The 23,421-nt window shown below is 39.2% G+C and overlaps 1 long non-coding RNA gene and 1 pseudogene across 1 annotated transcript in view; one reads left to right on the plus strand and one right to left on the minus strand.

Moving 5' to 3' along the window:
* The window catches only part of LOC109459174 (AP-3 complex subunit beta-2-like), a 74,411-nt pseudogene extending 52,395 nt beyond the window's left edge, over window positions 1–22,016 (plus strand).
* The window catches only part of LOC148757601 (uncharacterized), a 476,408-nt gene that overhangs the window by 431,202 nt on the left and 21,785 nt on the right, over window positions 1–23,421 (minus strand). The gene's annotated exons all lie outside the window — the stretch shown is intronic.

Raw genomic sequence — 23,421 nt, forward strand, 5'->3', positions numbered from 1 at the left:
CATTCCTGATCAGTTATAATGCGGCGACTGACTTAATTAATGCTTTTCTCAAGGCATCTGAAATAACACATTTTCTTTCTTAGGCTGCCCAGTATAATTAATTTAAAGGAAAACTGTGTTTCCTGTTATTTACATTTTAGAAAACTCCTCTAGTGCAATATATGCTCCGTTACAGTCAATAGGGAAAGTGTGTTTCACAATCTGAATGGCAGATGTTAATGGTTTCTAATGCCTAATTCTACCCTGCGACTGGATTGTACCTTGTAAAAAAAAAAAAAAAAAAAAAAAAAAACAGACAGGAGAAAAAAAATCTATGCCTTTGTCAGGGAACAGTAGAGTGGTTCTCAATGAATCAATGTTCCTATGAAAAAGTGGTTTGCCATGATTTACTTAAGGCTTCCATCTTTAACACAATGATAATCTATAAAGTTATTCATATATACATAAAATTTTAAATTGGCAAACAGTCCTGCAAATGATCACTACCCAATGACAAAATGAATAAGCAAGCAATGAATGAATATCAATAGAAACATTGCAATAATTCCTAAAAATAATCCACACACTGTCCTTTGTCCCTAATATGGAGTATTATAGAGATTTAATAATATAATCTTACTGTTAAAGGCATCACTTATTCAAATTATGGAATAAAATGTTAATATCGCAAGGCTGAAATAAGAAGAAAACGATCTATTGGAATGATTCCAAAGCCTATATAAACATAAGGCTCTCATTGTCATGTACTTATTCCTTCACTGAGAAATCATTGATTGAAGGTCAAATGAGTTAGAAGAACACTACGCATGAAGAAGACTCAGTCTAAACTAGTCTAAGACTCAGTCTAAACAGACTCATAGGAGAGGAAATATCTAACTTTCACCGGCCACTCATTATGCAGCTACTGGCTACAAACTTCATTATATTGCCCGATTTAATTATTGGAACAGTGCTATATGGGAGATACTATCATGAGCCCTGCTTTACAGCTAAGAAAACTGAGGTACGTATAGGTTAAATAGCTTACCCAAGGTCACCCAAGCAGGAATGATCACAGACAGCATTTAAATTAGAACCATCTCCAGAACTCTCAATCACCATGTCCTCGTGCCTTGGTGACAGAGATCTAAAATACACCACTCCTTCTGAATACACTGAGCTCAACCACAGAAAATAGAAATGGCCAACTATCTTGTGCAGCTGCCTCCACTTTGCAGCTAGAGAGGCTCTTTCAGGCTTCTAATTTAAAATGTGTGGCTTCTTACGCAATGTGTCCTGTTGGTGGCATGGGTTATGCATACTTATATGAGGGGTCTTGGCAGGACACGGCTGTGGAGACGGTCAGGGACTGGTACATAATTACAGTGATGTGAGGCTCAAGCAGCTCTTCAGTACATGCCATGTTCTCCCCCAGATACGCCAGTAATCAACTTCCCAGCTGCGGCCATTATTAGACATAGTTTTTTAATACCTAAGTGAATCATATTTTGTGCCATACTCCTGTTATCTGGATTATTGTTTTGAAGCCTTAGCATCTGCTCTAGTTGGAGACCTCAAGCATAATTACACACAAATTATTGTTGTTTCTTTCTTCCTAGTACCCATTTTAACACTTTGAAAATATATTTCTTGTAGAGGAAGCATGATCTGGATATAAGATCTACTTCTACTTTACATTTTTTTTTTTTTTTACTCAACCTGCACAAAGAGAGAGAGGGGAAAAAAAAACCCAGAAGGAACTACTTTTCATGATGTTTTCATTAAGTTTCCAATAGCAAAGAACAGACTGATCAACGAGCGTTCTATTTCATACACACTGGCAAATCCCAAGTGCTCTTTACAACCCAGTCAGATACCACCTCTTCCAGGAAGACCTCCATGGCCATTCCTACCCATGCGGTAATGATGACCACTGCCTCTCAAACTTATTCCTTCTCTCATGATCACACCGCTCTGTAACCTGTTTGCTAACTGTCTTTCCTACCAGACTGTGAACTTCGTGGAGGCAGTAGCAGTATCTTATTTGTCCTTCTATTCCTGTTCTACCTCAAGAGCCTGGCAAGTTAGTGCAGCTCAAAACCATAATTGTGTAAATAAAGGATAGAAATCAACGTCCTGTCAACACAGTCTTAATAAATGTCTCGAAATATAAAACATTCTCCTGAAATTTTACATTTGTGATGTGTTGGAGGTTGGAAAGAAAAGCAGAAGTAGGACAAATTAAAGAAAAATAATAAAAATAGATAATATCTGGTGAAGGTAATCTACCTGCCAGATAGTCTGCAAAGTGTTTTTAAAGCCCTATCTCCATTTACTCTCCCAGCAACCTCATGTGATGAGAACTTTCATTAGACACACCTTATGGAACAGGAAACTGAGATGCACAGTAGTTAACGGGCTTGTCTGAGAAAAGACAGTCAGCTCAGAAGTTGTGGGATTGGATGTCAAGCGAAACAGCCTTTTTCTAAAACCCACAGTCAACCATTAAATACACTCCCTCCCTGGGAAATGGTGACACTTTTGGTGTCTAAACAAAGCAGAGGAGCTTAAAATGAAACCAAGGCAAGGCTCGCTAAACAAGAATTTCAAAGACAGATCCAGGTGTGGAAAACGACAGCTGTGATGGGACATCCACAAACCAGAAACTAGAGGAGCAGGCTGAGAGTAGAACTCATCAATAAGTCTCTTTTCTAGCTGCTCCAAACATGCACTCTGCACCCATGCTCACAGTCTGTGCTAGCCCGACACAAAGCCAATTGAGACATAGTACCCGCCCTGGAGGGTCTCACAGTTTAATAGATTTTTACTCTAGAGCTGCACTGTACCATATGCTAGCCACTAGCTGCATATGGCTACTTAATTTAAACTTTAATTACAATTACTAAATAAAACTAAAAAAATTCAGTTCCTCTGTCTCTCTCACCACATTGCAAATGTTTAATAGCCACATGTGGCTAGTGGTTACCATATAGGACAGGGCCAATATATCAATAGGATATTTTCTGTGTTGAAGAAAGGATTACTGAGCACTGTTGCACTTAAGAACTCCATCTATGGGCAAGAGCCCTTAAATCAAAGTGGCAAATGCTGGCTATGCCTCTTTGGACAGGACACTTAACCTCTCTATAACTCAGTTTCTAATGTCTCTATCTGTAAAATGAACACAATTATAATATTTGACTATGAGGGTCATTATAAGGCATATTTCAGCTAGTTCATGTAAATGTTCTGAGCACTTGCTCAGTCTATACATACTCAACAATATTGCGGTTTAAAGTCATTGCCATGAATATCACTAGCGATAAGTTATTTATATCTCTCAACGCATGTGATTCAGTTGTGACATAAACCCTGAAACACCAGGATCCCCTTTCCAATTTACAGATGAAAACACCAAATTCTATAAAATTACCCACATAAATCAGATTTGCACGAATGGGATGTCGAAAGCATAATTCATGTCCAACATTTGTGGTCCTGTAACATGCTTGACTACTCTGGCACAGATCTTTTGGCATTTACTGATATACTAAATATAATAATATATGTTATAATTTAGATAATAAAAGTTCTTTATTATACGAGTAAAGTGAAACCTATGGTAAATAATAATAAGGGAAGAAAAGCAAACTGGATACAAACACCATTCAAGTCATTCACAGAAAAGACAGTTACTTAAATTTGGCTTGGCTGTAACAGAAATAATCCAAAGAAGCCAGTACCATCCATCTCTTTTCAACTGTATTTGCCAGTTCACCCAGCACATAAGCATGAGGCTACACTTAGCTGTCTGGGATAGAGCTTCCTCAGCGGAAGGCACTGGAAGGGAACCAGAGGGCCGTTCACATGAGCAGAACATTGAAAAAGTGGACCCCTTGGGTGAATAAGAGAGTCTCCATGGATCCACCGCACTGATCTTAAAGCACTTCATTAAGATGCTGGGCATCCTGCACTACCCGACAGGCTGAGCGACTGACATTCACCTGTAGGTAGCCGCGTATATGTGTGCGTGTTGCTTAACTAAGGTACTGCATTGGAAAGTATTGTGCTACCAGAACTACCATACATACATCACTCATTCACGTGATAACTGTGTTTGATCTTCATAGAAAATTATTTAGATACTGCTTTAATGCTGATATCAACCTTCTCACGTGTGTATTAATGAAAATAGTGAGGAATTCTTTGCATGCCTATTCTATTCCTGGGACTTTAGACTCATATTATATATGAGTACATGTCGAAGCAAAAAGCAAAGCAAAACAAAAGCAATGAGTTAATGGATACATTTGATTCTGCTACTTGCTAGATGTGATAACGTGTGCTGAGGCTCCATATTCTTATTGCGATGATTTCACCTACCTCTATTTTATTTTATTTTATTTTATTTTATTTTATTTTATTTTATTTTATTTTATTTTATTTTATTTTATTTTATTTTATTTTATTTCATTTTATTAGTGGGGATTAAACTAGAAGATGAATATGCAGCACTTAATACATTGCACATTTTATATCACTTAATAATTAGAAACTAAAATTATGAAGCATTGCATTATAATATGTGGCCCTCACAAAAATCTTCTAAGGTAGGTATTATTATCTCTTACTTGCAGGTGAGCAACCGGGAATCACAAATCTAAAACAGCATGTCAAAGCTCAAAGCTGTCGGAATGATACCCAGTAAAACTGACTACTGATACCGACATCTGCCCCATACCTTCCACTATCCTTAACATAATACTAAATGTTGCTAAGAGGCAATCATTTTAAACACACTTTAATGTAATTAAATTACATACAATTAAAATTAAATTTTTAATGTAATGCTGAAAAATGATATATGAATTCTACATGCCTACAGATAAAGAGTGAAAGAAACATGAAAAAAAAAATCTATATGCTAATTACTCCAAATTTACATGTCTTGCCTGGATCTCTCCCCTGAACTTCAGATTTGTATTCAAGTGTTTCCATGACACCTAGACTTGCAAGTCTAACTATCATCTCAAAATCAATTTTCCTAGAAGTGAACTCTTGATCTTAGCATCTTCTAACCTCTACCATCTGCTCTTGCACGGTCTTCTTCTCTCTCTCTACATGGAAATTCCATCCCACCAGTTGCTTAAGACAAAACCTTGGAGTTATCCTTGACCTCTATCTCTTACACCCCCATTTCCAATTACTCGAAAATTTCGTCAATGCTACCATCAAAATATATCAATAATCCAATCTTCCTCACTCATCTTCCTAACTCATCTCCTTACTTCTTCCCTTTAATCGGTTTTCAGCACAGAAGCCAGAATGAGCTTCCCATCTCTTTGAAAGAAAAAAGCAACACTCTTAGAATAATCGACAAGGCCCTTCCCCATGAGAACACTCTTCCTTAATTAACTCTCTAGCCTCAAAGCACAGGACTGACCCGTCGGTGACTCCACTCTAACTTCACTGGTCTCCTCCTTGTTCCATCAACGACCGAGGCATATTCCTACTTCAGGGTTATGCACTGGCTGTTCTTCTGCCTTGAATACCCCCTGCTCAGTTACACAATAATGTCAAAATGACACCTTCTTCAAGTCTTTGTTCAGACTTTCTCAGTGAGCATTTCCCTGGCCACTTCCTTTAAAATTGCAGTGCCTTCTACCCACATACATACTCCTTATTCCTCTTCCCAGTCTTACTTTTTCTTTGTGTGTGTGTGTCTGTGTGTGTGTGTGTGTGTGTGTGTGCGCGTGCAAACACACACATACACAGAGATATAGATATGTGGGATAGGATGGGATGGGATACGATAAGATAGGATAGGGAATGATACCATATTTATTCTCTATCTCCCCTTACTAAAATTTAATCTCCATGAGGGTTGAAATTTGTATCTGTCTTGTTAACATCTTTTTCCACAAATGTCTAGAATATATGTTTAATAAGTATTTGTTGAATAAATGAATGCATGCATAAGGAAAAAGGTGTTGCAATGGTAGAATGCTGTTTTATTCTCCCTATATTTCTTCTTTTATATGAGCAATAATGGTTTCTATCTTAAACGTTATGTTTTCTTACATGATAGATTTTCTTTTAGAGTTTCCATCTCCATTCCTATAATATTTTATTTCTCTCTGTTTCTCGTTTTAGGAGCTCTGCTTTTGGCAAGCACTGAAAGAATCTAAAAATGTCATTGTTTGAAAACAAACATTTAATGATCAATGTAGTAATAGTTAATGGTTTACTAGTAGTGGTGGTAGAGCAGCAGAGCAATCATTCACTGGGGGCCTTTTATGAATTACAGACCATGACTGATCCCTTGTGCTGTTTTATTTAACCCTCAGAAAAACCCTATGTGATGTCCATAATTCATAGAGATGGAAACTGAGATGCAGAGCTTAGATAATGGGCTCAAGGTTACAGAACTAGTAACTGGAATGTTAATGCTAACAATTCCTTACCCATATAATTCACAACACCTTTATCTCCAAACACTAAATTACAATATATTGAAAATTATTTGATTTGCTCAATACATACTTGTTAACAGAATTCACTATCATATGGATTGAACACAATTAGAAGGATTACAGTTTTCCTATATACTTACAGCGAACTTTATAAAATAATTCACAGCTCTCAAGTGAACTCTTTTTTTTTTTTTTTTATCTAACAATACCTTATTCTTTGTCTGTGTTTTTTTTTTTTTTTTTTTTTTTTTTTTTTTTTTTTTTTTTCCTGCTGCTAAAGATCTTGTAAGATGAGCAAGTGACTCTTTACACAGCCTGACTTTCTTTCTGAAGAACGGTTTTGCTGCCTTGAAAAGAGCTCATAATCACGCCTTACTTTTCTTTAGATATGTTTGCTGGGCTCCTTGGGGAGGCTTTCAAATTCTGACACTTCGTGTAAGTGCAGTGTGTTTGCCAAAAAATATTCTTTGTTGGGGAGGCTGAGGACTTTTTTATTCACTTATGGACGTAGCATGGTTTATAGCCTCCCAGAGTGAGGAAATGAAAAAGGAAAATGGCAAAAGTAAAATCGAAACCAGCTAGATGGTAAAAGAACTTTAGTTTTGTATAAAAGGAGAAAGGAAACTCCTTAAGAATTAAACAAAATGGCTTAAGGGGAAATGATATTTATTGAGCACCTACTGCAGGCCAAACATTGTACAAAGTGCCTATGTAAGTTTCAGACCATGCCTTTGCAACAAATCATGGATGGTAGATATTATCCCGACATTTTTAAAAAATTGAGATTGAAAGGGTTTAAATAACTTATTCAAAACCAACGGACTAAATGTCTTTTCATTTTTAAAATTGTGAGCCTCCAGATTCAAGTATGAGAATAAAAGTCAGGAGATTGCTAAAGGTAAGGACATTGTTTACTGGAATGTGATTTATAATTTCCCTCTTTTTTTCTAATACTGGCTACAGTTTTCTTTCTTATGCCCTATGTCCCACAGTCATGCTACAGCCGTACTATTTTCAGTAACCTGGAGGGTTAACATGAGGCTTTTTAAAAGCAATCCTGGTGAAATCCTCCTCTTGTTGATCCAATACTTACCATTTGCTCAGTAATGACTAGCTTTGTATTAAATGTCAATTTATCATATGTATCCTATTAAAAGTCTCTAAACTGTAAGCTAAGGCCAAGAAGAGTCAGGTTACCAGATTTACCATTTCACTAAAAACAACCACCACAACTAATAGACAAAATCAATGAAACAATAGTGTGATGCTCTTCTAATATCACATTAGGCTTCACTGCACAGTGATGCCTGAAACAAGTGAACTCTATGATTGCCCCCATGTTATGTCCAGGTGACGGTTTCCAGACTGCCGCCCTGAGAGGGAGGACCCAGTCAGAGCCCGGCAGTCTCCCTCAGCTGAGGGGATGGAGCTGGAAGGCTAAGGAGGGTAGTATGAGGCTTCAAATTAAGATCCAATATTATGTGCTGCCTTTATATCTGGTGGATCCAAGAGGGCCTTAAATAGTATAACCACAAGCTACCCTCCCAATTCTGTTCCTGTGGATGACCTCCCTAGCCAACAGCCTTCCTTATCAGGGGGATCAGATCAGAAGTTTTAGTTTATCCTTGAGTAGAGGGCTTCAGCTCCCTTACAGCCCGTGGAATTATCAAACAAGCCAATCACAGCCCCCTACAGGAACCTGGGGATCACCTCACCCTCTTAATACTGACTCTCCTAGCCTCTGGTTATTCACTCTGTTCCCGAGTGCCACCTCCACGTGGCCCTGTGCTGTGTGCTGTGCCCTCCTCCCCCAGACTGTGAGTATATGTGACTAACAATTTGTGACTATGGTCCATCTCATTTGTCCAGTCGGGCAACGTGTGTCTGGTTATTCTCATAACTCTAGGGCGGAAGTCCCTCTCTCATCAACGGGGTAAACAGGAGGTGTGCAAAAGAAGGAGACTATGATGGAAAAGGTTTGCAGGTCAAAATAATGGAGATACAATCTGCACAGAAAAAAGCAATGGAGATCTGCAGAGCATTTCCTCAAGTCTTCAACACATTACTAAAACCACATGTGTGACAGAAACATCTTGAGGGCAGGGAAAGAATCATGGGACCAGAAAGGAAAAAAACCTCATAATTCACAGGGAATCAGATAGAGTACTTAGAAAACTCAGTATCTCAGTAGTGGAACAAAATTACACGTAGCTTAGTCTAATTTAATGCTGTTTAACAGAGCTGAGACGTAACCTCAAAAGGATTTCTCTCTTCCCAAGTAACTGTGTTCCAGAACAAATCTCAAGAATATATATATATATATATATATATATATATATATATATATATACACACATATACATATACATATATACACACACACACACACACACACACACACATATATATATATATATATATATATATATATATATATATATATATATATTTGTATTATATTTGTATACCAGGGTGCCACAAAAATGTATACAAGCAGACACTTTGGTCAGCGTTGCTCAAGCAGTACTTCACCATAATCAGAAGTGTCTGGACACTGATGGTAACCACTTTGAGCACCTCTTGTAACTGCAGAAGTCAAACGTAACTTGTATTCATCTTTTGTTATTGGTATATATTGAATGTTACAATTTTAATAGTTTTCCTTTCTTAAAATGTGTACACATTTTTGGCTATATATATATATATATATATATATATACACACACACACATACAGAGTATACAGCACACAGAGTATACACACACACACACACACACATATACACATACATACACAAAAATATTCAGCAGCAAGAAAGTTGAGTTACAATTCCAGCAAAAACTACCAGGTAAGTGAAGAATCAGGAAAGTATGATCCATAAGGAAAAGAAAAATCAATCAATAGAAACAGACGAAGAAACATTACAGATAATAGAACTACTAAACAAGACATTAAAACAGTTATTTATATTTCAATATGTTTTTAAAGGTAGGGTATATAAACATAGTTAATATAGTAACTGTGTTAAGTAGAAACATTAAGAAAAAAATTTAAAAATAAAAAAAAAATGAATTTCTAGATGTGAAAACTCTGTCTGGCATGAAAAACACACTCTGCATTAACCTCAGAGTACATGCTTCAGAAGAAAATGCTGGTGATGCTGAAGACATAGCAACAGAATCTACCCAAAATGAAACACAAAGAGCCACAAGACTGGGGAAAAAGTGAATATATCATATATCATCAATGAGCTGTGGTCAACTTCAAGTGGATTACCACATGTGTAATTGGAATCAAGGGAAAATAACTTGGGGAGGGGACAGATAAAAGAAAAATAATTGAGAAAATAAATTTTCCAAATTGAACGAAAACTATATCTTCATAGATCCAAGAAGCTCAACAAACCCCAAATCGGGAAACAGGAAGAAAACAAGGCACAAACACATCTCAATCAAACTGCATAAAAACTGTGATAAAGAGAAAGTCTTAAAATCAGCTGGAGAAAAATGTTATGTTTTGAACAAAAGCATGAAGAATGATAGATTTCAAATCTGAAACAATGCAAGTCAGAAGAGAATGGAGCAACAACTCTACTAAAAGAAACACTGTCAATCCAAAATTCACAATGTAGCAAAATAAGCCTCCAAAAATGAAGATGAAATAAGAACTTTAGTAGATATATAAATGCTCCAAGACTGCATCATCAGCAGACTTGTGCTACAAAAAAGGCTAAAGAAATGTTTCATGCAGATGGAAAATACCAGATGGAAATATGTATCTATACATAAAGCAAATAAGAGCAATCAAAATTACAAATATGTGGATAATTACAACATATTTTCCTGTGTTTTAATTTCTATAAAATTGTGCATAGTAAAAAAAATAAAAAAATAAAAAAATAACCAAGGTCATCAAAATGGCAGCATGAGGTGAGCCTCTGTAAATCTCCCCTAGAATTTACAACTATTCGAACAACTATAACTCCACAAAGGACTCCCTGCACAGCAGACAGGCAAGACGAAGAGGCCCACTGCTGAATTCACCTAAAGGTGGGTGAATCATGCAAGCAGGGGAGGGGGGAAGGGAGAAGTGTGGAGACAGAGCCACGTGGGGCGAGGGGCGCAGACCTAGCTCAGTGCTCCGAGCTCGCTGCTTCCCGGAACTACCGCAGCTGCGGGAGAGGGAAGAACTCGGACTGCTAGGGCTCTGTTTATGGCCCATAGGGTTGAGGGGGCAGCATATAACACGGCTAAACCCAACGCTCACGGCACAGACCTCAGAGAAAAGACTGAGGGAAGAAGGCTGAAAACGGTGGTTTAAGCCCGCACTGCCGAGCAGAGAACGGAAGCCTTAGGCACTGAGACTAGCCGCCCCCTCCCACCCCTCCCAGAGCTCGCCCCGCCCCCACCTGCCCGGTGCTAGAAGCGGAACACTAGCAGTGTCAGATCAAAAGAACAGAATATTTGCTGTTCTGAGAACTGTGGACCGTAGACACAGATTCGCAGCCCAACTAGTTCCGGCAAAGGGGAGGGAGCTGTGGAAACAGCACCAGCTGTGGTGGTGGTCGCTGCCATTGCTCTGGGCCACCTCTCACAACTCAACCCGCCCCTGGCCCCACCTATCTGGGCGGATCCCTGCAGGAGTAAACAGAACTGCTGAAACATACCAGCTCTGAATGTGGAGCTGGAAGAGCTTTGGAACATCAAAAGACCCCGATAGCAAAAGCAATCTTAAGAAAAAAGAACAATACTGGAAGTATCACACACCTGACTTTAGCTTGTACTACAGGGCTACAATAATCAAAACAGCATGGTATTGGCAGAAAAACAGACACATAGACCAATGGAATAGAATTGAGAACCCAGAAATAAAACAACACAAATATGGACAGATAATTTTTGACAAAGAAGCAAAAAACATACAATGGAGAAAAGACAGCCTCTTCAATAAATAGTGCTGGGAGAATTGGATAGCCACATGCACAAGAATGAAACTGGACTGCTATCTGTCACCATGTACCAAAATTAATTCAAAATGGATCAAAGAGTTAAGCATAAGACCTGACACAATAAACTGCATAGAAGAAAACATAGGGACTAAACTTAAGGACCTTGGGTTCAAAGAGCATTTTATGAATTTGACTCCAAAGGCAATGGAAGTAAAAGCTAAAGTAAACGAATGGGACTATATGAAACTTAAAAGCACAGCAAAAGAAACCATCGACAAAATAAAGAGGCAATCAACTGAATGGAAGAAGATTTTTGCAAAGAGTGCCTCCGATAACGGGCTAATATCCAAAATATACAAGAAATGCATGCAACTCAACAACAAAAAAGCAAACAACCCAATTGAAAAATGGCCAGATGAACTGAAGAGATATTTCTCCAAAGAGGACATAGAAATGGCAAATAGACATATGAAAAAATGCTCAACATCACTAATCATCAGAGAAATGCAAATAAAAACCACAATGAGCTATCACCTCACCCCAGTCAGAATGGCTATCATCAACAAGACAAATAGTAACAAGTGTTGGAGAGGCTATGGAGAAAAAGGAAGCTTCATACACTATTGGTGGGAATGCAGACTGGTGCAGCCGTTATGGAAGGCAGTATGGAGGTTCCTCAAAAAATTACGAATAGAATTACCATATGACCCAGCCATCCCTCTCCTGGGTATCTGCCCAAAAAATCTGAAAACATTTATACATAAAGACATGCGTGCTCCAATGTTCATTGCAGCTTTGTTTACGGTGGCCAAGACATGGAAACAACCAAAATGTCCTTCAATAGATGAATGGATAAAGAAGTTGTGGTGTATATACACAATGCAATACTATTTGGCGGTAAGAAAAGATGATACAGGAACATTTGTGACAACATGGATGGATCTTGAGAGTATAATGCTAAGCGAAATAAGTCAGACAGAAAAAGCAGAAAACCATATGATTTCACTGACATGTGGTATATAAACCAAAAACAACAAAAGAACAAGACAAACAAATGAGAAACAAACACTCATAGACAGAGACAATAGTTTAGTGGTTACCAGAGGGTAAGAGGGGTGGGGGGGCGGGAGATGAGGGTAAGGGGGATCAAATATATGGTGATGGAAGGAGAACTGACTCTGGGTGGTGAACACACAATGGGATTTATAGATGATGTAATACAGAATTGTACACCTGAAATCTATGTAATTTTACTAACAATTGTCACCCCAATAAATTTGAAAATATAAAAAATAAAATAACAACAATGTATTGTAAGGCTTATACTATATTTAGAATTTAAATGTATGCCAACATAATTAGAAAGACCAGTAGATTGGAAAGTAAAGTATATAGTAGATAAATCTTATGCTATACATGAAGTCATATAATATTACTTAAGTTGTAAGTTAAAGATATATAAGAAATGACGGAGACTTGTCAAAAGGATAAAGAAACAAATTGACGGGACTTCCATTTTGGGAAAATTTGAGCATCAAAATAAAATCATGATTATATTCCATTGAATAAATTAGGACTCCATGAGTCCACACTGATACAATACACAAAAAATAAATAATTAGGGAAGAAAAGAAGCTCTTCCTTTATTGTGACCTTAAACTTCATCTTTCCTGATATATAAGGTAACAGTTTTTTCAATCATACACAATGGATGGTGTTGTGTGCACCCAATCTAAATTCCACTTTCTGTTGTAAATTAGTAAGCTAGTTCCAATGAAAGGCTCATTAAATGGTACGGACAACATACTTGATTGAAGGCATAAAACAAAACTTCATTTACATTTGAAATTTTTCTTATTGATTTTATTGATTTAGAAACACAATTTGATATTTATTAGTTTATACATTTCTTGTCTAAGTCTTTGGAATCTTCATGAAAAGTCTGTTTTAATGATATGCCTAGTTGTTTTGAAATCCAAGAAAAAAAAAACACATATGATTTTATAAACAGACAACTCAGTCCATTCTTTGAACTTTCAAATGCATCTATGTACTCAACATGGAAGTTGATCTATTTGAATTTTTTGAATAAAGAAATAACTGCTTATGTTGAAACCACTTGACATGCTCTCTCACTTTCTCATAATTGACAGAGGTCACGTTTATTGTTACTTCTCAAAAATAAACTACTACTCTCTTATAACTAACCACAGAAAAGAGGTATAATAGAAAAGCCTTTTTCGTATCTCTTTTTCATCTAATATCATATACACTGCTAAATGGCCTTCCAGTAAAATATGACAACATTTTTGGACAATAAAGCCTTATCATACAGGGACAGATAATAAGCTTCAGATATGCATGTTTTGGAAAAAAACTTTTTTTAAAACTGTCTCAGGTAGAAAATGACAGTAAATGAACTCTACCCCCTCCCTTCCTTCCACCCCATTTATTGAATGACAATTATGTGGCAGTATCTGTTTTAGGTTCGAAATACAAACTCCTTACACTCAAGCTTTATATACTTAAATATGGATTTTTAAAATAAATCTGTAAGAATTGCTAAAGCATAATCTAGATATTGACACTAACAATAAATAATAGCAATATTAAAATAATTCAAAATGACTTTTGATAGAGGTTTTAATAAATATAGATTCTGGTATTTACAGACAGCTATTAGCCATAACCTTGAAAATTATCTTCAGATCATTTCCTATTCCTTTAGGAAAAGAAATTACTGGTTTTCTCCCTAGATACATTTTAAAGTGGCATTGCAGAGGATAAAGACATGTTGTCTGAACCATGAGGCTGAGTATTTTTGAGTTTAAAATTTATTATAGGTGGCTGCTACAAAACAACTATGTAACTATATGATAGATAAAGGAAAGAAGAATATTTATGATTTATTTAGTTTGTTTTTTGACTAAAATATCTTTTAATCCCTCCTTTCCCAAACAAACACACATATCTATATACTCAGTATTTTTTTTTTTTTTTAACAGATTGAATGAATAGACAGTTAACTTAGTCACAGTAGTCAATACAATCCTGGAATAAAAGTACTGAACTTTCCCAGGTGAAATCATCACTGACCTTCTGATAAACGTCATCTTGCTCCTAAAAATATAAAATGTCTAAGCTAAAAATATGATTTGATTTATTTGATTATTATCTAGTAAATATGTTATCAAAATTTAAATTATAATTAAATATGACAACAACCAAAAAACAATTAATCCAAAAGACTCATGCTGGTCTCCAGAATGATTTCAAAAAGGATTAAAGCTAAAAGCAAGCAAGCAAGCAAGCAAGCAAGCAAATGGAGGAATATTTAAATACTGAATTCCACAGAATAAATGAAGATATAGCAAGAAGATGAAAAATCAAAATTTAAGAAGGTACTTGCCCCTTATTTAATAATATGGAAAATCATCCAAATTGTGAATAGTATGGCAGTTTCTGGGGCTTAGAAAATCCCTAATTTGTTTACTCTATCAAAGTAGCACCATACATTTCTAAAAGTATCGTGCATTTAGAGTCCTAATTAACAAAAAGGGTCATTATGGTTACGATACGCATGCCACAAAATTTGACATAGCCAGAGTAAAGCCCCACTCTAACCTTCCCAGCTAACATGACAATGCATGGAGGAAGGAGACAGATGGACCCAGGCAGACCAGGACCGAGCCGGTAGGAAACCTACTTTAAACACAGAAGTATGAAAGGGCAATACTGTAATTTCTGGATATAGTCCTAAGACTGTGCTTTTCAATAATAAAGATGGAACCATCTAGATCACACTATTTCCTATGTAATTACGAAACTAGCATCCCACTGAGCTTTGTAGACTGTGAAATATTTGAACATGGAACTGTATGTATGTATGTGTATGTATAGAGATGTATGTGCATATATGCACACCTATATGTATATGTGTATATTCAGCCTTGGCTGAGGAGTTGACCATCTAAATCTGAGTAGTTCTTGATTAAACTAAATAGAAACTTCTCAGGAACAATGCTGGACCTGTTCAGCATACCCAGCAGATATTAGGGGTGATCACTTCTTTGGCCACTGAACTACTTTTCAGGTGAATCATCTGACCAGCCGAAGTTAAAAACTCCATTTCTGCCCAGAGCTTTTATATTTGCTATACTCTCTGAAACATCCCTTGTCACAGACTGTTGTGGAAGTCCTTCAGGCCTCTTTTCACGTATTTTTCTCTCACCACCATCCAGAGACCCAGCATCACTGCCAATCCAAGCACTTCCCCTCATGCTTCGGCTTCATTTAGTGCAGAGTACACACCACTACATAAAAGTACCTCAGAAAACAACAACAAAAATCCTGTCTTCTCTGAACTGACCTGCCCTCACCTAGAAGGAACCTCTTTGAGAGCAGGGATCTTTATGATTTTATTGAGTAGATGCTCTCTACTCAATTTCTAATAGGTGACTAATATATGTTTATTTTATGATCTCACCCAAGATTTAGGACAGGTTTTATTACAAAGGAACTGCTCCCAAATATAACTGACAAGTAAAAACATTTGTTGAGATCAAATATGCCCACAAGTGTAATGAGAACCAAGAGTGTTTACTCTGTGTTAACCCAACTATGAATATAGGTAATAGACTACATGGGATATATAGCATGGTTCAAAACGATTGTCTATTTCTTTCTCAGTAAGAAACAGAGAAGAACCTAAGCCAATGTTAAGAAATTAGTGACCAGATCCTAAATACTGTTTCCCCGAAAATCAGACCTAGCCGGACCATCAGTTCTAATGGCTCTTTTGGAGCAAAAATTAATATAGTCTTATATTATATAAGACCCAGTCTTATAGTCAAATAAGACTGGGTCTTATATAATATAATAGAAGACCCGGTCTTACATAATATAAGACCGGGTTTTATATTAATTTTTGCTCCAAAAGACACATTGGACCGGATGGTCTGGCTAGGTTTTCTTTTCGGGGAAACATGGTAGGAGTTTCTATTCTAATCTGGTCTTCCCTCTTCTTTTTCAATGTGTCTCAAAGTATGGGCTGCCCAGTTATGCCCTACACCTCGCTTCTTTCATGTTTCGGAAACCTTGCTAGCAATGCTTATGTTGGATCTTATAATTGATCTAAATATTCTTCAAATTTAAAATCTTTATCAAAATGCTACCCAAGTTTGTTCTACCACTATATAGTTTGCAGCCCACTATGTATTTTTTCTTTCTAACCTGGTGATTTTCCCTACTTGCACATTATAATCAACTGGGGAGCTTTTAAAATCAATATTGCCAGAACCCCACCTGGGACCATTAAATCTACGAGGGTGGGGCTCCAGTATATCTTTCTAAAAACTCCCTGGGCAATGAGTGTGTGCAGCCAAGGTTAGAGCTACTGCTTTAACCTGAATGCGCCACGCTCAGCACTCCCTTTCTCTGTCATGCTACAGTGATCATAATGATTATATTCTACTCCTCAAATGCCAACTGCCATTTCCTAAGTAAATTCAAGCCAATTAAGTGTCCCACTCTGAAGCCACATACGCGTAAATACCATATGTCATATACATGTGCACATATGTGTGTACGTATGTATGTATGTATGAGGCATTACCCATGTCAAGTTGTTTTATTTTCCAACAATTTGCTACTACATCCATTCACCCCATATCTATCCATACGTCTGTACGTAACTGTGGGTCATTCAGAAATGTCCTTCAGATGAAAGCCACCCCACATCCTTTTAGGTGAAACGTGAAAAAAAATGGCCTCTTCCAAAAATGCTCCCAGGAAATTTCTATAGATAAATTCTTGAAAGAGGCTTAAATGGGGACGATGCCTCATTATAACTGAAGAGAATTTGCCTAATGCACACCTTAACAGGTAGAGAATATTTTACTACAATCAGTAGCCTTCCTGTATGCTCTCAGGTGTCCTATCAGATAAGTTTTTATAATGGAGACATTTGTTATAACCTCCTGTTATTAGGCTATAGATAGGTAAAATATTTTAAATGTATTAATATCATTGCCAACATTAATATATATACATATGTATATATATGTATATACACATGTGTATATACATATATATATATACATATATATTTATATATTCAAGATGTACTTGAAAACGTGGCAATTGCAGTACAAAAAAAAGCAACTTAAAAAAAGTTCTGAAATAATGACACTAACAGAAAACTATTACAATAAATGAAGGCCATTTAACTACCCCCATGCCAGTCGGCTTTCCTGAGGGTAGCCCAGAAAGTTCAGGTATGTTTTTCGAAAAAAATTCCCTATGCATTTACAAATACATATACACATATAGTTGCTGTATTTTGAACATAGCGTTTTGTTTGTTTTTCCTTTTTTAAAACTCTTCCTCATTTGCTAGGTGATTTCCATCCCTCCGGGTACCAAGGTGTTGAAAGGCCCTCTGCCTCGGAATTCTCATCAAGCTCATTGTTGTAGCATTAAAACATGTAGCATACATACCCCTTTCCTTCTTTAAGTAACACCTGAATGTGTGTTTTTTCAATGGGATGTGGATTGTTATTGTGATGGGAGGGCAGGTGTTGATTGTGAGGAGATGGAGAAACCACTTCAACCAAAGTCCTTAGGTGCGAGAACTAAAACATCACGTCGATAGTCCCATTTTGTTGTTTCCCAAGATTCCCCGAGCACGATTACACCTTGCCTTCTGTGTATTTCTCTAGAGGGGAGGAAGGAAAACCTGAACTGTAGACGAGGGGCAGGAGAAACGGAAGGAGTGACAGTCCTCACCGCAGCCACACAAGTGGCATGTGCTCCACGAACCACAGGTGACGCTTGTTTACACTGTGTAGGGCCGACCGACCGTGCTGACACCTGACCTAGGACTTCGAGCCTCCACAACCGTCCTGGGTTCAAAAGGCCTAAGGAAGGGAATCCGGGACGCAACTCCTTGCACGCACGGACCCACCGAACCTGCGGCTACACATGGAACAACTTCCACTGAAAAAACCCTCGTCACTGAGCAAAACCCTCACATCCCAAGACGGACAGAAGGCCCACTCGCGCATAGACCCCACCCCTGCACAGCCATCCAGTCCGTCCGGAGGGAGCTCAAAATGCAAAATGTGAAGCTTCTCCCCGAAGAGCGAAGGGTATGAACCCCACATCTGGCGCCCCCACTTTTAGGACCTGTACCTGAACGAGGAGCCCCCAAAACATCTAGAGTTGAAAACCAATAGGACCAGGGCTCCGGTTCACGAGACCCACAGGCTATATAATGAAGGGCGACACAGCTGGTCTGCACACTTACCTGCCCGGGGCTCAGCGCAGAGGCTGCAAATCCAGAGGTGTGCAGGCTTTACGTGAATGAGGCTCATTTGCTTATCTTAAAGTATCAGCGTCAGCCTGAAGGGTCTGCATCTAAGTTAACACACATCTGGGGACCCGGAGAACCACCTTCGCACTCTCCCTCAGCCTCCTCCTGCAGGTGGGAGTTACCTCTAGGCCCGGTTCCCACAGGCCCTTGCGCAGGCGCCATCCCTCGTGGGACTTTTTTTTTTTCCTTCCCCTAACATCTTAAGTAGCCAATTTGGTGCTATCAGCTATATAGGCAGCAAAGGAAGACCTCCTCTTACTGGACTCAAAGCTTGAAGTCTTCGTTGACTGTTCTAAAACTATTCACGTTCTTGTTAAGTCTAAAGAGGCTAAGAAAAAAAAAAAGATTTAAATATTTGTAAAAACCATAAGGAACCAATTTCTGTAGGTTCTGTTGGGGGAACAGAGTTTACTTGACATTTCAAACCTAACTATAGGCATTGGGTAGATGTGGAGTTAGCACAGCTCCTTCCCATTTTTCTGGTTCACTCAACCATCTAGGAAAGCCCCACAGAATATTTTCCAAAATGTTTCACAGACTTATATGACTGAATCCACTTATTCTTGTCACTTTGAGAAAGGCTGGACCTCACTGATGGGCAGTCTTTTATGTTGCTTGGTCAGCACTGGGTATGATTCCTGGGACCATTCTGGCTCCCTCAGCTTCCCCCAGTCTTGCCCTGCCCGTTGTTCTCTGTATCAACAGCCAGTGACTTTTGATTCAAGAAGCTTCCTCCTAGCCAGGACCTGCTGAGTTGTTGTTTTTTTGGGTTTTTTTAATGCAAATTGTTACACTGCAAATTGTCAAATAAATTACTCTCTCAAAAAAAAAAAAAAAAAAAGAAGAAAAGAAAAGATAAAGAAAAGAAAAAAACAAAGAACAAAAAAAAACTTGCCTGGGACACTGGATACATCATGTCCCCTCCCCCATCCTACCTGCCCCCAGCACTGATCCCCAGTTCTGCCTCCTCCCACTGGTCCTCTCCTCCCTCCTATTTGAATCGCAGTCCTTCCCTCCACCTGCTGCCCCTGGCCCCAGCCGAGGAGCCCAAGTACTCGTGACCTGTCATCTCAGCAGTGAGGTGAAGGACACAGTGCTCCAGAACTTGGCCCCCATGTCCATCAAGAGCCAGGTATGTTTGAGCCCTCCCTGAGACCTTCTACATCAGGTCCACCAACCAACCACACCCAGATCAACTCCAAAGCCGGAAGTGCTAAACAACCTGGCAAGTGAAACTAACCTGACATCCTACTGTCCGATGGGAATTCCAGACCTACGCTCGCAGTGTGGAAAAGGACTTTGTGGCAGTCAAAGTCCAGGCCACTGGATGCTGTGCTACTGACCTAAGCCAAGTCTGTGACACCAGCCTTAATGGTCTGTGCAGCTATTGTCCCACTGTGATGAGCCCGTGGTCACAGAGTCAGTGTTCCTCATTAAGAAGCTACTGCATATGCGGCCAGCACAGCACGCGGAGATCATCAAACACTTGGCAAAGCTCACAGAAAACATCCAGGTGCCCATGGCCCAAGCCAGCATCCTGCGGCTCATCGGTGAGTAGTATGAGTATGTCTCCAGGATTGCACCTGATGTCCCAAGAAAAGTGGCCAAGTCCTTCACAGCAGAGGAGGACACCAGCAAGCTGCAGGTCATCCACCTGGCAGCCAAGCTCTACCTGACCAGCTCTAAGCAGACCAAGCTGCTGACCCAGTATGTGCTGAGTCTGGCCAAGTACATCCAGAACTGCAATATCCATGGCAGAGTGCACTTCACCCATGGCGGAGCGCAGCTCGTGGTCCCTTCTGAGCAGGCTGGGGCCCTCAGCCGCCATGCCAAGAAGCTCTTTTTGGCACCCAAACCAGCTCCAGTCTTAGAGTCATCTTTCAAAGACTGGGACCACTTCCAGCTGCACTCACTGTCCCACCTGTTCAATGCCAAAGCCACAGGCTACCAGGAGCTGCCAGACTGGCCAGAGGAAGCTGCAGATCCATCTGTGGGCAACATGGAGGTAAGTGAGTGGACTGAGTGCCGAAACTGCGAGAAGAGGAAGGAGAAACCTTTCTACTCAGACTCTGAGTGGGAGTCAGGCCCCACAGAATCTGAAGACAGTGCCCCACCCCACACCCTCCCATCCTGAGTCCGAGAGTGATTTGCTCAGTAAGAGCAGCAGCGTGAGAACAGCTAGGGGAGTCCAGCAGTGAGTTCAATAATGAAGACCAGGATGAGGAAAAAGGAGGAGCAGTGAGAGTGAACAGAGTGAGGAGGAAGGTGAGACGAGGACAAAGGTGCCACAGGCTCAGGGAGATGGCTTGTCCTCCGATGACAGCGGCAACTCCAGCAGTAACTCACCAGAATTGGAAGGGAAGCAGGTGGAAACTGCCTCCTGGAGGTGAGAAAACCACTTGCCGGCAGCAAAAGTGGCCCTGCAGCCAAGGGGATGTCCCTGATTGAACTAGAGGACTTCACCCCGCCAGTGTCCAGCCCGTGTCTCCTCTCATGGTTGTGTCCACCAGTCTGATGCTGAACGCCAGGGCCTAATACTCACAGACCCTCTCCTTGTGCCCTCCTGCCGAGTCCTGTGTTGGGTATTGGGAGGCAGGAGCTGCTGTACTGCGTGTGTAGCTGGTGAGGGGCTGGCTGTGGACTCCACCTTCAACCACTAACCTTTCTCCAGACCCCCCCATAGCGTCATGCATATCCACTTCTCCACAAACTCTGATACCCCCATCAAGGGCCTACATGTGGGCACTGCTAAACTGCGTGCTGGCATCAGCATCCAGGATATTCCGGAAATAGAGTCCCTGGCACCAGGAGAATCTGCCACTGCTATACTGGGCATTAATGTCTGTGACTCAATCTAGGCAGCCAACTTCCAGCTGTGCACCCAAACCTAACAGTTCTATGTCTACATGCAGCCACCCATTGGCAAGCTGATGGCCCCCAAGTTCATAAGTGAGAATGAGTTGAAGCAGGAACAGAGGCAGCTAACCGGCATGAACGAGATCACAGACACTTGTCAGAGTGACCACACTGGGGTGCAGAAAGTGACTGCCACTGCCAACCTGAGTCATAGCCCTTGTGGGACATCTGATCAGAAGAGGTTTGCAGGGAGGACACTGACCAATGGAAACCTGGTCCTGCTATCTTGGAAGTCTGGCCTCTGGAGCTGCCCAGCTGACAGTCAACAGTGAGAGATGGTGAGCAGCATCATGATGGTAAATGACATGGGACAGGATCTGACCCAGTGACTCCCAAGCTCTGTGACGTTTTAGACCCCACCTTTCCCTCCCTCGTGACATCTGGGTTTTTACACCCCCTCTTTCTCTTTCATTCTCTCTTTTTCTCTCTCATATGAGACTCCTTATGTGAGATAGCACCCAGGGTGTCCTCTCTCCTTCTGATCATCACCAGTCTCTCTCCCAAGTCCTCTCCCCATGGGTTTCTTAGTGACCCGTGCACAGGGAGACTGCAACTGCTCCTTTGGGCCTTCCCAGCTTTCTGTAGCTATTTATGTAGAAAATCTCAGTAAAATGTCTTCTTCCAAATACATATATTATACACATATTATATATATGCATATATATATATCTATATACACACACACACACACACACACATATATGGCACATATTCTACCACTTTGAAATCCTCTGCTTTTGTACGCAAAAGTAATACAGGACAGCTGTGTTTTTTATTTTCATATATACCGGATTGCCAAAAAAATGTATATAAGTGGACACTTTGGTCAATGTTGTTCAAGCAGTCATTTGCAGTAATCAGACGTGTCTGGACACTGATGGTAACCACTTCGAGCATCTCTTGTCATTGCAGAAATCAAACCTGACTTGTATTCATCTTTGGTATAGGTTTATTTTGAATATTACAATTTTAATACAGTTTGTTCCTTTCTTAAAATGTGTATACATGTTTCTGGAACCATCTGTATGTATGACAGATGTTAACTAGCTTTAATATGGTGATCATTTTACAATATCTACAAGTATTGAATCACTACCGAGTTTCCCCGAAAATGAGACCTAGCTGGACAATCAACTCTAATGTCTTTTGGAGCAATAATTAATATAAGTCCTGGTATTATATTATATTATACCTGGTATTATATATTATATTATATTATATTATATTATATTATATTATATTATATATTATATTATATTATATTATATTATATTATATTATATTATATTATATTATATTATATTATAATGTTACATTATACCTGGTCTTATAGTAAAATAAGACTGGGTCTTATATTAATTTTTGCTCCAAAAGATGCATTAGAGCTGATTGTCCGGCTAGGTCTTATTTTCGGGGAATCACAGTATGTTGTACACCTGAAACTAATATAATGTTAGATGTCAATTGTAACTCAATTTAAATAAATAAATAAATAAATAAATAAATAAATAAAATGTGTATTTTCAGGTTCTAGTCCAGGAACACTGAATCAGAATGTCTGGGGACGAGCCTAGAAATCTTTATTGAAAATGTGTCCGAGATGATTTTAAAGCATAGTAAAGTTAAAACAGTTCAGCCATGATTTAGACACCTCTTGTTTCAGCAGTCGCTTTTTCTGCCCTTGGCTCTTCCACGCTGGGCCAGCCTTTCAGAAGGGACCCTGGTAAACTGGAA

Source organism: Rhinolophus sinicus, chromosome 8, assembly GCF_057876585.1.
Source record: "Rhinolophus sinicus isolate RSI-liver-muscle chromosome 8, RSI-T2T, whole genome shotgun sequence".
In the NCBI taxonomy this organism is placed as follows: domain Eukaryota; kingdom Metazoa; phylum Chordata; class Mammalia; order Chiroptera; family Rhinolophidae; genus Rhinolophus; species Rhinolophus sinicus.